We start from the raw sequence: 16,166 nt of genomic DNA on the forward strand, positions 1-16,166 counted from the left end.
CCCATACAGATACTCGTATAATTAGATTTTCCCTTTTAAAAGGTGAGCAGTCAAGACATCTGTAAAGAGCACCTCACCTTCTTAGCTGTTATGTGGAACTTTGGTACAAGACCTTTACAATAATCTTCTTTCAGTTTCTGATGTCTCCTTCTCTTTACTCAGTTACAGCCAGCTTGTCAGAGTTCAAGGAGCTTTTGGATGACACTTTTAGTCATATGGTTTACTTCTAGGTAATCCTGCAAGGATGTGGGAGTTGGACCTTATGGATCCCTTCCAATTTGAGACATTCTGTGATTCTATTATTATATTTAACTACACTCCCATGAGTGTGCTGTTCCCTGTTGTTGGGATGCTTCTGGAAACTGCCCTCCAGAGGATGTCAGACATGTCTGCTGTTAATAATGGAATTATAGAATTATGGAACCATTTAAGCTGGAAAACACAGTTCAGGTCAAGTTTAACCATTACCTTAACTCAGTCCACTAAACCACATCTCCACGTGCCACAACTACACTTTGTTGAGCATTTGCAGGGATGATGACTCCACCACTTCCCTGGACAGCCTGTTCCTATGACTAACAAACCTTTCAGTGATGAAATTCTTCTTTTATCCCACCTAAACCTCCTCTGGTGCTTCAGGCCATTTCCTCTCATCCTACCACTTGTTACCTGGTAGAAGAGGCAAACTGCCACCTGGCTACACCCTCCTTTCAGGCAGTTGTAGAGAGCAACAAGGTCACCCCTGAGCCTCCTCTTATCCAGGCTAAACATCCCCAGCTCCCTCAGCCACTCTTCACAGGACTTGTGCCCCAGACCCAGCTCCTTTGTCCTTCTCTGGACTTGCTGCAGCACATCAATGTCCTTCTTGTATAGCAGGGTCCAGAACAGCACTCAAGGCAGGTCCTCACCAATGCTGAGGGAGACAATCCCTGCCCCAGTCCTGCTGGCCACACCATTGCTGATACAGGCCAGGATGCCATTGGCCTTCTTGTTCCCCCAGGCACACACTGGATTATGTTTAGCCACTGCTGACCAACACGCCCAGGTCCTTTTCCCCCAGGCATCTTTCCAACCTCTCTTCCCCAAGCCTACAATGCGGCAAGGAATTATTGGCACCAAAGCGCGGAACCCAGCACTTGGCCTTGTTGAACTGCATACCATTGGCCTTGACCCACTGATCCAGCCTGTCTAGATCCCTCTCTGGAGCCTAGACTCCTTTCTTAGTTTGTGGTTTTTACTTGTTTATTTGCTTGGTTTTATTTTTTTTTATATTAACCACATATAGGGATGGCAACAAAGAATGCCATGTCAAGGAACAGCTTGCACTTAAGACAAACCTTTCACTTGCTTCATTGCAATTCTTATTTACTGAAATAGGATTTTAAGCTCTTTAGTACTTGTCTCCTGACAAGACCAACAACATACACTGCTAGAATAAAAATTGGTGATTTGGGGCAAAAAAGTGGTGTACCCCTTGATAAATACAAGGAGTAATCCTCAGGGCACTGTAAAAGGGTGGGAGGAGACAAAAGAGAAAGAGATGAAATATCACACTGCATCAGCTTTAAGGAGGAAACTTGGGACAATGATAGTTAATGACAGAATATTATGCAACAAGATGAGTCACAAATGCACTTTTTATTAGTGTACCGAAAAGGAGCAGTGACAAATGAGGCTGCATGACAGCTTGGGTGACTCGTTCTGTCTCTCCTTGTTTCATGCTTTCATTTACCAGACCCTGTGCTATGCATGTGCTGTATCATTTTCTGAGTGTAAGTGAAATAACACATAGGTATATGTGAAGCAGAAGACAATTCTGTGATACTGCTGGTACCTAGCGAAGACGAGATATTGTTCACTATTTGGAAATATTTTCTGTATGTTCTTATCATCTGCTTCTGACTGTGATCTCTGTATGAACACAAGCAGTTAAGTAATTTAACTTCTCTGCTTTCAATAGACTATTTATAAAGACACTCATTATCATTCATTATCTACTTTTAAATATAATTTTGATAATACAAGAAAACTTGCTTTAATTATTTCCTTTTCTAGGGATTTTCTGCCCAGCTGAGATCCAGATGGAATTTCACATCAAAGAGACACTGAAGGAGACAAAGATGTTCTGCCCATGCCTATGTAAAATAACAATGAGTAGGTTTTTAAGAGTTGCTCTTCCGAATGCTTTGTGTAGTGATCCTTCACTACATGAGTAGTGAAGGATCAAGAAATCCACCTGATCCAAACACTCTGGATTTTTCTTAAGGTTTGCTCAAAATATTAAGGATTTGTCTCCTCCTTTCGGTCCCCTTTAAACTCTATAGGAGGAGCCCTCTGTCGCCTGCCTGAGCTGTGCCAGTGGAGGGCACTCTAGCACTGCTTTTGGCAGACCAGACCTTGTCCGGGTTCCAGTTCAGGTTTTTTTCCTGAGGGGGATAAAAAAAAGAGTACTTGAAACCAGCTGAGTAATGTTGTTTCGCCCAGAAGCTGCTGCTAGATTTCTCAGCAATTTCTGCATTTTGTCGTTCTGCACACTTCAGAAATTGCCTTTAGATATTAAGGCCCACACCACATGTAAATATGTGAGCAATCATAAAGTCTTCTCTTTGATCTGTTGGAGTTTAGGGTGTCTTATAGCTCTCGGCACGTAGCCACCCTTACATGTATTTTAACTGTTGGCAAAGGCTGGCTTCATTCCTACCACCAGTGGGATTTTACTTTTCTTCTGGCTTACTGTACGGTAGGAAGGGAAAGGGAAAAGGAAAAGGAAGCATTTCAACAGGATGTAATAAGCTGTGCTGCTGCATAAAAATGCCTTTTTGGATCATCACAAATACATTCTGTCTGCCATTAGGAAAGGCTTCTGTTTAATTTTAATTTTAGATGTTCAAGAATCATTCATTATGCGAATTTACCAAAACATATTGTAATAATTACTGTGTGAAAAGGAAGTCAGAACTACTCATATTAAGAGTCATCTTCTGATTTCTTTGGGATGTTTGGAGCCAACTGCCATGACCAGGCAAGTAGGCAGACTGCTGTGGAGTTTTATTCCTAAAGTCTCAGAGTAGTATCAGATTAGGTTAATTGTTATAATATAAATCATCCACTTTGAAATGGCTTTTGCATTTGCATCTAGGGTTGTTTTGGGTCTGACCCACTATATCTAATTGCTCAAGTCAGTATTGCTCAAATCAGTGAGGCCTGGCTTCTTGGAGCGGTATGACTGGTTTAGTCTAGATGTCCAAGTCCCACAATAAACATCTCATTCATGAATTAAAGTTACCATCTTTTAATGAAACCATGAATGAATGAATGAATGAATGAATGAATGAATGAATGAAATATATCATAGAGACATTCATTTCCACTGATAGCAGAAATATTTACTAACTGGACCATTAATTCTGGACAGAAAAACAAGTTTTTGATAGCCGTATCATAAAATTTAAAATACTTATGAACTGGAAATTGTTCTACATCAAGAAACCAATCTCTTTTTCTGGCAACAGAAGGGCATTGCACAACCTACCTTGTAAGCAAACAAGATATTAAATAATTGTACAAGGAGGAAACTTGCAGAGGAAGTACCCTCAGATAATATGGAGACAGTTTTTGGCAAGCACCACAACACTTTGTTACTTTCTCTTATTTTACACCATAATAAAGTATATTGTGCAGAGAATTTTCAGTGTTTTAATAACCTCTGAAGTTTGTATGCTACTACAACATGAAAATCCTACAAGTTATTTAGAAAAGTAATTTCTTATACGTTTGCACTGAAGTTGTGATATATTCTATATTCTAAATTCCACAAAGTATCATAATTCCACAAAGTTAGTAACGCATACCATAGTCAAGTCGATCTGACAGACTGACCCCAGAACTGGCTAATCTGCATGAACTGCCACTCAGATTGCAAAGGTGACACCGTTCCCCTCTCTGACCTACTGCTGGCTTTCTGTGAGGCCAGCCACTGGATACCAGGGTTGAAAAGTTAGTGTGTTTTCTAGGGCCACACAATCCAGTAACTGAGATGGATATGGAGATTCATATGTCTGCCTTTGATGGCTTAGTAAAAAAATGCTTCTCCTGGATTTGTTCCACAGGAAGATCCCATTTGGTCTTCTATGAGTTATTTTCTCTGGGCTGAAGGGTAGTTCATATTGATTACACGACACAGTAACGCATGATTACCTGAGCAGTAGGCTGGATTTATCTTTTATGAAAACAAAACTTGCCATATAATTGGTAGCATCAAAATATAGACATATGTAGTATGTGAGACAGTAAACATCAAATTCTATTAATGTCTAACAGTTTGCCATTAGAAACATACCAAAACAGTTCAGTTAACAATGTGACTTTTTTTCCCCATCCCATTCATGGTTGAAGGTATCAGAAATACGAGAAGGCTATGCTTATTGTATATGAATAATTTGAGCTATCGAGGATGCCATAACCTACATTGTGAGATAAAGCTCTGATGAGCCAAGCGACCTTGAAGAAATCTCACTAAGCAACTGCTGTATCTCCAGAGATGCTGTGGAAATTCTGAGTAAAAATAATAATAGTAAGTTTACCAATGGAATATGTGTGTTTTGAAAACCAATACATCATTTTGTAACAGAAGGAAAAATATATAATTCTATGGTTCTAAGTCCTTTGTTGTTCTAACCAATATGTTAACAAATGGCTTAAATGGCAGAATGGAGGATATACTCGTAAAATTTCTGATGATACTGGGTTTTGAAGGCTTGCAAGCCCAGTTGGAATACAAAACCACAAATCAAATTGTACATACTGAAGAAGTGATTCAAAAACAGCAATAAGGAATTCATTACAGACAGATATAAAGAGCTGCAGCTGTTAATGAGTCATTATTTTCATTAATATAAATGGAGGTTTACCTGTGTAACAGATAAAAATTGAGGCTCTTCTGTGAAAGACTGGAAAATTGTGCTATTGCAGAAAATATGTGCTAGTGAGTCCTGAAAAACAAGTCTGTGTTCAGCTTCAGTACAATTATTGAGAAAGGTACAGAGAATTTGAGAGAGAGCACCAAGAATAGCTAGAGGTTAATAAAATATGACTTATGAGAAATAGTTTAGTTTTGTTTTGTTTGAGAGAGAAAGCTGAAAAAGAGCTTTCCCAGTGGACATACAATCTCTCATATTTGAGAAATGCTTTTCTCTGTAACCAAATATTGACTCAGCAGCTTGAGGATTATCTGGATCTCTTTGTTGGCAAGTGAGACTGGAGTGAGAACAGTATCATATCCTCTTCTGGAAGAAACAAGTCAAAAGAAATTAAGGGAGAGCTGGCCTTGCATTAACCTCAGATCCAGCAACCTGTAACACCCCTCAGTCTTTAAATGATTTCAAATAGTGTTCACTTTATCTGTGTGTTTTTTATGAGCTCATTTTTATTAGCTCTGACATTAACTATCTAGATTAGGGAAAGCTCTTAAGAAAAAGCTAAATAAATCTGCAGCCTGATGGATAACCATTGGGATTTTTCCAGGGATGGTATAATTGTCTGACCTAACAAAAGGAAATTTTTCCTACCAGCCAGACAATTAGTATATATTACTATACTTACATCTTCAAAATTCAGTACGTGAAAATTTATTGCCAAGACAGAATATTCCAATTAAAACTTAGACCTCTAAAATAACAACAGAGTGATTAGGGCATATTAGTTCTACAAAAGAGGGAACGAGTAAACATAAAAAAGAAGTATTCTGTAGTTAGGTACCACAAATGAATTCTTACTCTACAGCAAAACAGCAGATAGCTTATTGCAAGTGACTTTACCATTTTAATGTATCACCACTTTGGTTTGCAAAAAGACAGCTTTCTCTTTTTTTCGTACTTTCTTTCACAGTAAGCTGTCTCACATTTAATATGTGGTAAGAGTTGACATCTGGATATTATAACAAAGTTGCAGGTGTGCTCTCAAGTTCATGTTGTACCTTCACTTTACAGGAAGACTAAAACCTTTTTAGGTCCTGGTGTAGACAAGTCAGAATGAAGTGTCCAGGACCCCAGAGTCTACAAATGTCCCAGGAGAGTACCATGCACATGAGACAGCTCCAAACACAGAGGAAGAAAAGACAAGTCACTTGGCTGCCTCTGTAAAAAGTGGTGGCCAGCCAAAGCACTCCTTGCTTCCAGTCTGCCAGTGGAATGAAAGGGCAGGAGCACCTTCCTGTTAGAGCTGCTGTTTCACTTCTCTAGGCACTGTTAAATCATGGGTGCTTGTACATCATTAACCCATTAACTCCCTGTTACCTCCTTATATGTGCTTGTGCTCCTGAGCTCTGTTTTGTGGTGGGCAGTGCTTCAGGGCTATTTCATTTAGATGCTTTTGCCCAGCCAATGAAAAGAAATAGAGCAATTTTCCTGTGGTTTGGGTCCTTCAAAGGCAGGATTCCAATTCAGGAAAAAGCTAAATTCAGCAAAAATGTGTATGCTATCTGTATTGACAAAATCTGATATAGTGTAATTTTTTTCCCCCAAGCAGAAAAATCCTATATCAGACATATGGACCCAAAACTGAATAAAGCTGAAGAAAATAGAAAAAAAAAATTATATAAAATTGCTGTGTTGCATCTGTGAAAACAAACACATGGATTTTTGTAGTACATACTTATTTTTAATTTTGACATAGAACAGAGATCTCAACTTAGTATGGTAAAGAAGATATTCTCATCAACATTTAAGAATTCCAATCTTTTCAGTTTCTTAGTTGCTTAGCAGAGCATCTTTGTGCTTCAAAATTCTCTTTCAGATTGGTCAAAATCCAAGCTCTTGGTAACCCCTTCATCTCTTTTCTCACAGCTGAATTTGGTTTCTTTCCCTCCTACTTCCTCAAAAGACTGTACTTCTCACCAATGACTGTAGTTAATGTTGTTTGCAACAGAAAAAATGAAAAGTTAGAAAGACTATTTTTATTATGCGTATTCTTTTGTTTACTCTTTATCACTGCCACCTGAGCCTGCAGATCAAGGCAAATCCCTTGTGCTCCACCAATTTATTCTGTAAGAAAATACAGGTAGAAAAGCACACACTCTGTTTTCTGGTGGATATTGAGTTGCAGCACAATGAGTGTTTTTGTCTTGAGATATACATTCTGACGGTTAAGACAAATGATACAAAACCAAAAAGCTCTATTAGACCTCATAATTAATGTACAAGGATATGGACAGATGTTTGAAATAGTGAAAGGACTTCATTTTCTGTTTAAAGGCAGTTGCAAAACTCATATCTAGAAAGCTGCTGACAGAATAGTGTTAATGGCCATGGGTGAACCAAAAGAAGAAAGTGTCTGCAATCCAGGCAGGGAGCCTTGGAAGAGCAAAATCCTGGACAGCTGGTAAAAATTCAGTCCGGGAGCTTGAAGGGAGACAGATGATCTTTTTTTTGTGAGACCCTAGGGAGAAAATTAGTGAGCAAACCAGGAGGTCTGACATGATGCTAAGAAATTAGAACAAACAAGAAATATTTACTTTTCGCTCCAGGTGCCTGTGCAATTTTGTTGCCAGTTAGCATTTCAGACATAATAGGACCAAGGTGGGAATGGAAGCTATAGAGCAGTCAAATTTTGGTGAGGGTGAGAAAGAAAATAAGAGCCAGATGAACGCTTATGTCTCACATTATGCAAAAAGTGAAAGGACTATGCGAGCCCTGAGGCGATCTATTTTCTAGAGCTAAAAATGTGTATTTAAGTTTTTTGGTAGAGAAAGGGAAAGAAGAGAAAAACATGCCTATGAACTTGCAAAAAGGAGCAAATTATGCTGTTCAGATAGCTGGGGACAAATCTATACAATTTTGATTTGACAGTGTTATTGAATAAACCCGCTGTTTTCACTTGCTCTTAGCCTCTTGTGCTATTCAGCCATGTTGTCCCAGTCTGAAGACCTTCTGTGTTCTATGGAAAAAATGACAAAACCACACTTAATTCTTGTAATTAAAGGACTATTCTCTCCCTCCTAACATCTTATGTTGTCTTTTATCCCAGAGTGTCATTTTTCCAGAGGGAGTACATTGCAATGGCAGCCTTTTGGCCTCCCTTTTTGCTGATTCACATAAATACTATAGTGCATTGCAATAGAATATCAGGCACTGGAAATGTGGAGTATTATGCTATATAGAGAACACTTTCAAAAACTGGTAAGTGAGCCTTTGAAAGACAATCCTAAAGAGAAGTCAAGTGTAGTCTGTGGATAGTCTCAGTCCTATCAGAAGAAAGGCATAATTAGACCAGATCCCAGGTTTTCCATGGTGGAATCAATGAATAAGCTTACATTATATAAACCAGTACATTTCAGTATTTCTCTAAAGTATTTTGAAGTGAAAAATTAACCATCAGTGTCCTCTCCTCCATGCCATAAAGCAAAGGAGCCAGAGACGTATACAGCTGATTTTTCAGATTTTCTCTGTTGCTTTCCCCAGTTTTCTTCCACAGTATCTTGGAACCACATTCTTTTCTATTTTGTATTTGCTTGTAGTGAGCACAGTAGTGCTGCCTGCAAGCATGAACAATTCTAGGTTTGTTTTTACAGTCTATCCCCTTCCTTCCTAGAGATCTGATGATTAATGAGCTGAGTTATATTCACAACTTAAGGATAAAAAGATGCTGATGAGATACTTAAAATGCCAAAACACAGACATAGAAAGCAGGAAACTGCACCCTACAGAAGAGCATTGTTTGTTGCTACAATGCAGTAGAGTGTGGTACAATACGGTATGCTTTCAATGATTTATGAGCGATCATTTAACCTGCCTTCTCAGCCCTCTGGACCTGAATTAGCCTCTTGATAGCTCTGATTAACTTGGTCCCCTTCAGTCATATAATGCTGGTTTTGCTTGTAGATAAGCAGCTTTTGGTTCGTTGTATTTGGACTGTTTCCCACAAGTGGTATAAATGTGTCCTTAATGCTTCTTACAAGTTCATTAATAAGATTAGAAGGATGACTGTAATGTTTGTTGATTACTATCCAGTATACTGCTAATCCATTAGTGGTGAGGAAAGGGAAGTGCACAGCATGGATTTGAACATAAATCTCAAACAGTAGCACTTGTTAACTTTCAGCAGCTTATGGATTTTATTGTGCTCATTGCTAATTAAAATTCTTACACGGAAAGCTTGCTTCACCCTAGGCTTGACCTGCCTCATATGATGCACTGAGGTGGCAGGTCCCTTGAATTAGGGTAGTTTGGGCATGTGACAAGTATTCTCTGATCACCTTTCTTGTTGTGAGGCTCTAATAATCAGCTAGCACGCAAGAAGTGTATTAGTGTCTTTACTGTGTTAGTTCTCCTGTGTGAAAACATATTGGGGTTCAGTAGGAGGGAAATAAGGTTGGGACTATTTCTAACCTTCACATCTGGCATTTAAATTTATTCCTCTGCACTTCTTTTCCTTTCATTCTTTAACTTTACTCCTTACTCCTCTCTCACCTTTTTTTTTCCTGTGAATCTTCCCTGACGTCCTTCTTTTCAAAACAAAGAGATTTTTAACAAAATGTATTTAACTAGATTTTAATGGGGATATTGGAATGGTCAGATTACTTTTGTGGGAGCTGCAACAGCTCAAGTTCTTTCAAGACTGGGACCTCAAAAATTAGCTTGATCTGGATCAACTGGTACCACCTGCCACAACACAGAAACATAACAACAGTAATAGGCTTGTTAGTATTAAAGCTCATTTTTTCCCCTCCAAATTATAAGAATATAATAGGAAAACCAGAAAAGCATTGCTCCTCTTCAAGCCTGTGAATATCCCAGGATCCAGAGAGAAATTGCAGCGATCTGGAGACACTTGCAGAAACTTAACTACATAGCTACTCCTGTCCTTCAAGGCACACAGAGATCTCAGAAGCTTTGCTCATATTCCCTTGGGTTCTCCACTCAAAATTACCCCAGGCCACTTCCAACTGGTAGTTTGAAAGTAGGAATGTGGAGCACACCTGGCTCCCTGCAGCCAGTAGCAATAGTGCCTCACTGGGAAATTCTAAAAGCTCATCCACTGAAAGTAAGAGGGTGTCAGCTCACACATAGTCCTAAAAAAGGCATAGACAATCCCTGTTCTGAACTATATATTAGAAGATGAGAGTGAGTGCCCAGTGGAAGCAAACTTTTCCCAGTATGACATGAAAAGAAGTAAGAGTGACCAGGAGATTTCTTCCTCAGGCCTTGGGACAAAACCAGTATTTCATGAAAGCCACAGCCTGGAAGATGAGTGATTATATCGATATCCCTCAGGAGTTAGGGTGGCAATAGCCAATTCACAGGGAGATATCTGCCCCGAACCTGAGGGAGATTGTCACCAGCAGGAAGCACCCGGGCCAGCACTCATGGCCCGTTACACACAGTTCTGTTCCACTGATGTCAGTGGGAGATTCTCTGGGATCTTCCGTGGAGCCTGGGCTTTGCTGCTCTTTTGCCTCTCCTGACTCTTGAACATGCACAGTCTCATCTTTTGCAGTGTACTAATGCTCATCTGTGACTGGCACAGAACCACCCTTAAACTGTTATAGTCCTTCTGCTGACCTGCTAACCTCTGCTAATCTTCAGCAAAGATTCAATAAAAATTTCAGAGTGAAGGGAATTGGATTACTGAGCATCTGCTCTACATAATGTGAAAAATAAATTACTATTATTGCTAGATTAGGAATCAGAAATTGCTCCTCACTTTTAGCTTAATTTCAAGCAGGAAACTTCTTATTTATGTCAAATTGATGCAAGAGCAATTTGTTTTTTCATTAAGCCTTGCACTGAGTTTCCATTTTTAAGTCTCATGTGACCCCTGAAAAAAAGAAAAAGAAAATCACAATAACATTTCAATCTACACTTTGGACACAGAGGAAAACCAAATGTTTTCTTTAAAATATGAAGTGGTCTTCACACACTGGCCACTGTAAAAGCAGATTTGCTACCCAAAATACTAAAACAAAGATGGAAGGATAAATTGAACATAAACTACCCTATCTTCTGCCTTAAAGGCAACACAGAGTATTTCCTCTACAGACTTGATTAGCAAAAGTTTTCTGACAGATAGAAACAGCTAGTTCTTTGAACTGTGCTTGAGCCAACACAATTTTATTTAACAAGGACTATATTTCAAGAAAGCACTACTTGTATGATTTGCTTTGTATATTTCTGTTTTATTTTAGTTTTGGACATTCAGTATAATATACATAACAAAAACAGATCCTGAATCATGTTTTTTTCCATAAACAAGTTCAATAAACGGAATTTTTTCAATAAACAGCAAACACTGGAACTTTTCTGAGTGTATATGAGCTAGTTGAGATAATGATCAGATCCAGTGCCCCAAATAAATTATGGGTCAGTCCATTCTATTTATTAGCAACCACTGGGTGTCACTGTGTCTCTACAAATACAGCTAAAACGTGTAAACAGTGCCAGGTTGCTTATTCTTCTGTGTATATGAAACTCTTAACCCCAAAGAAATGAACAGGTAATAATAAGAAAACTAGCAGTCAACTAGGAGATTACCACAGGAAAAAGATACTCTCTCTGCTCTTTTTGCAATCTGCAACTGTGACTGCTGGCATCAGCCTGGGCAGAGTTCATTTCATATTTCTTTCTCTGGCTACAAAAAACCCTACCGTATGTTTTGCTCAGGCTCTGCAATTATTGTGTTATTAAAGCCTCATACCTTACTGCATTTAGAAGCTGTTCTCCTTTAAAAGAGTTATGTGGCTATAAGAACTAACCTTAGCATGGAATTCATCATGTAAACAACTTCTTCTCTAGAAAGAAGTTCTTTCTTCAGTGAATATTTTTTAAAAAGATTGATTATGGCACACAACAGCTCAAAACTCTGTTTTTCCAATGCTCTGTTTCACCAACAACTTTCGGTCTGACAGAGAAAGCAAAGCTCAGGATGACTTCCAGGCTTTGGACAGACCATTGTACACATTACTCCCCCTGCATTCTTCTCCAGCTATTTAAGTTTGACACAAGACAGAGTGTCATTGTCAGTGAAGGTTGCCATGCACTGCTTGCAGGGACAGCAAAGAGAACCTCACCAGCAGCAGCATCCATTCTGGAGCTGAGCTGTGCTGAGCTCCTGCCAGCAGGGGCTGGCGGGTCATTGCCAGACTGACAGTGAAAAGGGCAGAGGCAGAAAGAGGTGCTGCTGCCAAAGGAAGGAACCTGGATCCAACTCATCAGGATACTTTAAAGCCCTCACTTTCAAGTCCAAGCATATAAGTGGCTTTTCAGTCTTTTTCCGTAAGATTCTAACATGAGTAATTGCCATGACCGGCACGTATGCAAAGCTCAGAAGAAATACGTGATACTCTCCTGGCATCTCTAGACTTAACACCAGCACAAGTAGAAAGTATTGAGACTGGCAGATAAATGCATCTAAGATCCAACATTTTTTTGGTCTTGCTGCTATGGTTATCACAGAGCAAGGACAGAAAGTGCTGGTGAAGCGCATTTTTTTCTTTAGGGTCAAATAATGTGATATATCTTTAGCTATCTGAAGTATTTATGGAAGAGATAGGCAGCTGTAGGTATCAATGACACTTTTCTGATTGATCAGTCTCAGCAAGGGAGGCAGAAAGGTCAGTGTCCTGATGAAAATAGGGGAGAGAAGTACTGACTTAGTGTGAGTCATACATGTTTTATTTTCTAAATTCTGAATATGTATTAGAAACACTGGTGAAGAGCTGAAGCAACTATGCAGTTAGCTCTGCCTCAGTGAGTCTGCTGATGCCTAAGCAGTTGCAAGAATTAGGGCCTTGTGGTTGCAACTAGAATTGCCTAAAGCTTAGGCTTTTGTACTCCCAAACATGGACTATTTTCCCCTCTGATCTGGAATGGAAACTACAGGCACTGTCACTCCCTCACCAGATTTCTTCTGTCTTTCGTCTTCCTGCTTTGTTTTTGTTTTTGTCTTTGTTTTTTGCTTTCAAAAAGCAACAAATCTGGCTTATCTCCTGGGGGTTCCCCAGCAGGTTTGCTGCTGCTTCCCTGTGACCTGGCACAGCACTCTTCTCTATGGCAGAGAGCCCAGGACACTCAAAAGCCCCCCCCTGTATCCTGGCTTCCCAGCTCCCAGACCAGCTCAGAGAGCCAAAAAACTCCAGTATCTACATGTAGCATCCAGTCCTTTGCTCAGGAGGGTAGAGGTTTTATGAAACCCAGTGGGAGCTGAGACTCCCAGAGCTCCTGGGCTCTGTGTTACAGCCTGGGAAGTCAGCAAGAGGGCAATCTGCCAGCTGTACAGGCAGGGGACTTGAAATTTGGGGACCTCTAACCATCAGCTAGCCCAGAGAGCAGACACACCTGTGCATTGCATGCTCTATAAGCACAGAGTAAATCTATGTGGGGGCCACCACCAGTCTGAAATTAGTGCAACAGCTGTCAAAAACCTAATTTGATTTCTCAAATACCAAATCAGGTCTGTAACTGTGGAAGAAAGTTTTATGAACAGCTCTTTGAGGCAGTCCTTCCAAAGTTCGTAATGGCAATGACATCCTCTTTCCTGACACCAGGCAGAGCCAGGTGCTGCTTGGTCCTTCCATTTTCCCATACAGGTTTTGCAGAGATGGAAATGATAGGAGCAGTCCTTTTGCTAGCGGGATGGAGCCTGTGATACTGGATCATTTCTGCCTGGTGTTCTTCTGTCAGGAGGGCTGAGCAGTGGACCTTGCTCTCCGCAGAAGCTGTCATCAGCTGCTGTAGCTCAGATGCAGGGTTGTGAAGACAGCGAGCAATTAGAGGGATTTCTTCAGAATGCTGTCAAGTACTCTCTCCTGCAAACTACCTTTCTGTTCACAAACTGTAAACTTTGTGTCTTCAACTCCTTCCAAGTCAACTCATTTTAAGCTTTGCCAGAGCTGGCAAGAATTCCAGGCCTTTGAAACGCAAACTCCTGAACCGCCCTCTCTACATGAATTTTCAAAAAAGTAGGCAAGTTTTAAAAGGAAATACAACAGTGATTTGGAATAAGTTTGTTGAAACCAAACTATTTCCAAACAATATGTTGGTTTTGACAAGTCAGGATTTTCCAGTGTCATTACATTTTTTTCTCAAATTCCTGAAGAGCTCCAATCAGGTCTTTGTTCTGGTTCAGTGACAGCAATGAGATCATCATCCAGTCATGCTGGACAGCAAACTCAGTTTTGTTGAAGTTCCTTTCCTCCAGCTGTGAGTTTCTACTTTGTGAAGGGTCTCACCACTATTTTAAAGTGCAGTTTGCATTTCAAATCTCCTTTTCTTGAGGTGAAAATCACAGGATGCTGAGAAAGAGGAGCACCAGAGGCATATGTTTGTAATGAGATCATCCATTCAAATGCAAACAGCTGCAAATGTTGACATTTTTGGAAAGGATGGTTAAAGTGACTAAGCCAAACAACAAGAAAGAAGGGTGTTTACACACTGCCTTCCTCAATTCTGCAAATATAGAAGCAACTTCTGTGGATGTATATCTCTTGATTGAGGGCAAATAGGGACTGTAAGGTAGGAAATGACAGACCTACTAGGAATTTGCTGACATTTAACTCACATGCTGTGATTAACCTGACATATGCTCAAATACCCCATAGTTAGAGACACTTGCAACAGAGCTAAGAGGGATCTTCACCAGAAGCGTCTCTCTTCAAATATTTAGAATTCGGTTGTGCAGGTTTACCTCTGAGTTCTTACTTGGTTTGTGACTTTACAGATGTTTTTATCAGCTGTGTTATTCTATCCCACCACTGAAACTCTTAATGATGTGACACAGACTGTATGCATTGATTTACCCCTGGATCATTTATTTCATAATCTTATGCTAGAGTGTCCTCTCATTTTACATTTTTTTTTTAATGTAACCATTTTGAGTTGTAGTACCAGACAAATATTATGATTTTAATGCTGCAATCCTTAGATCACCATCAAGAGCATGCATGCATAAGTTCTCAGATTATGTTGGTTTGTGCCAAGCTGTGTCAGAATTATATTGAAGTGTTCCCTGTTTTGAAAAGGTCTGTGGGTAATACTGTTGAATCAGCAAGATTCATCTATAATATTTTAATCTTTTACATTTCAAGTGACATTTCAAGATCATGATCCAAGCTGGCCTCAGAAGTGCTTAGTTCAAGACAAGGTAAAATGTAATGGGACTTCCTTCTCAAGGCTATTTCTGACTTACCTCCTTGCTAAGGAAATAAGAAGCTGACTAAGGGGGAAGAGACAAAACATTTTGGAAGTATTAGACATGAATTTGGTACCATTGAACTTCACCTGGTTATTGCTTAGATTTGTCTTCACAGTGGGAGCCAGTGCAAACTAGCCATAATGCAGATGCAGTCCCCAAATTTTCAATCCACTTTTAAGCAACATTAAACAGAGTGACAGCTGTAGAAGTCCCCTGTGTGCCAAGGAAACTTGCTAAAACATGCATAGTTTTCATCACTTGAGACAAAAAATAAACAAGGAGCAAGTGCCTGGACTTGGGACTTTGGGTGGGTGAATTTGAAAATCCTTACATTTACTGATTTTATAGTGAACTTCACTGTGGGCTGATGGGGTTACCTTTCACCATTTGTAAGGTACGTTAATGAAACAGCCGCTGATGGATCAGGCCCTTCCAGGCCCACCCCTCAGACATAACTGAAGAAAGCAGCTAAGAATGAGATTTCACTTTCTCTGGTCTTTTGTACACAGACACAAGATTTTTTTTCTGAGCTTCATGGTTACACTTGGTTCTGTCTGCAAAGCTCTATGATAGAGGGATTTACCACAAACTTCTTTACAGGTCATTTAGAACCCTCTTAAGTACATAGCATGTGGGGAGCTTATTGCTTAAGTTTCATGTGACTCATGCAAATAAAATTGAATAATAACAATATCTCTTGAACTCAATAAACCTGGAGGACTTTTAGATAGAGTCAAAATGGCGCACAAGCCAGAGTATTATTAAAACTGATTCATCTCAGGACTGTTTTAGCCTGAGAAGCTTGCAGCTGGTTTATGTCAAGGTTGCTGTGGCTGCAACATCCCAATGAAACCAATTTAAGCCTCCTTTATTCATTTTTCTACTGTGTTATAGCTGTCATCAGTGTATAGACACAGAGCTAACCTCAAGCATATCTTTTAAAAATAAAGGTAAACTTGAATTTATAGGTTTTGGTTAAACAG

Source organism: Poecile atricapillus, chromosome 3, assembly GCF_030490865.1.
Source record: "Poecile atricapillus isolate bPoeAtr1 chromosome 3, bPoeAtr1.hap1, whole genome shotgun sequence".
Classification (NCBI taxonomy): Eukaryota; Metazoa; Chordata; class Aves; order Passeriformes; family Paridae; genus Poecile; species Poecile atricapillus.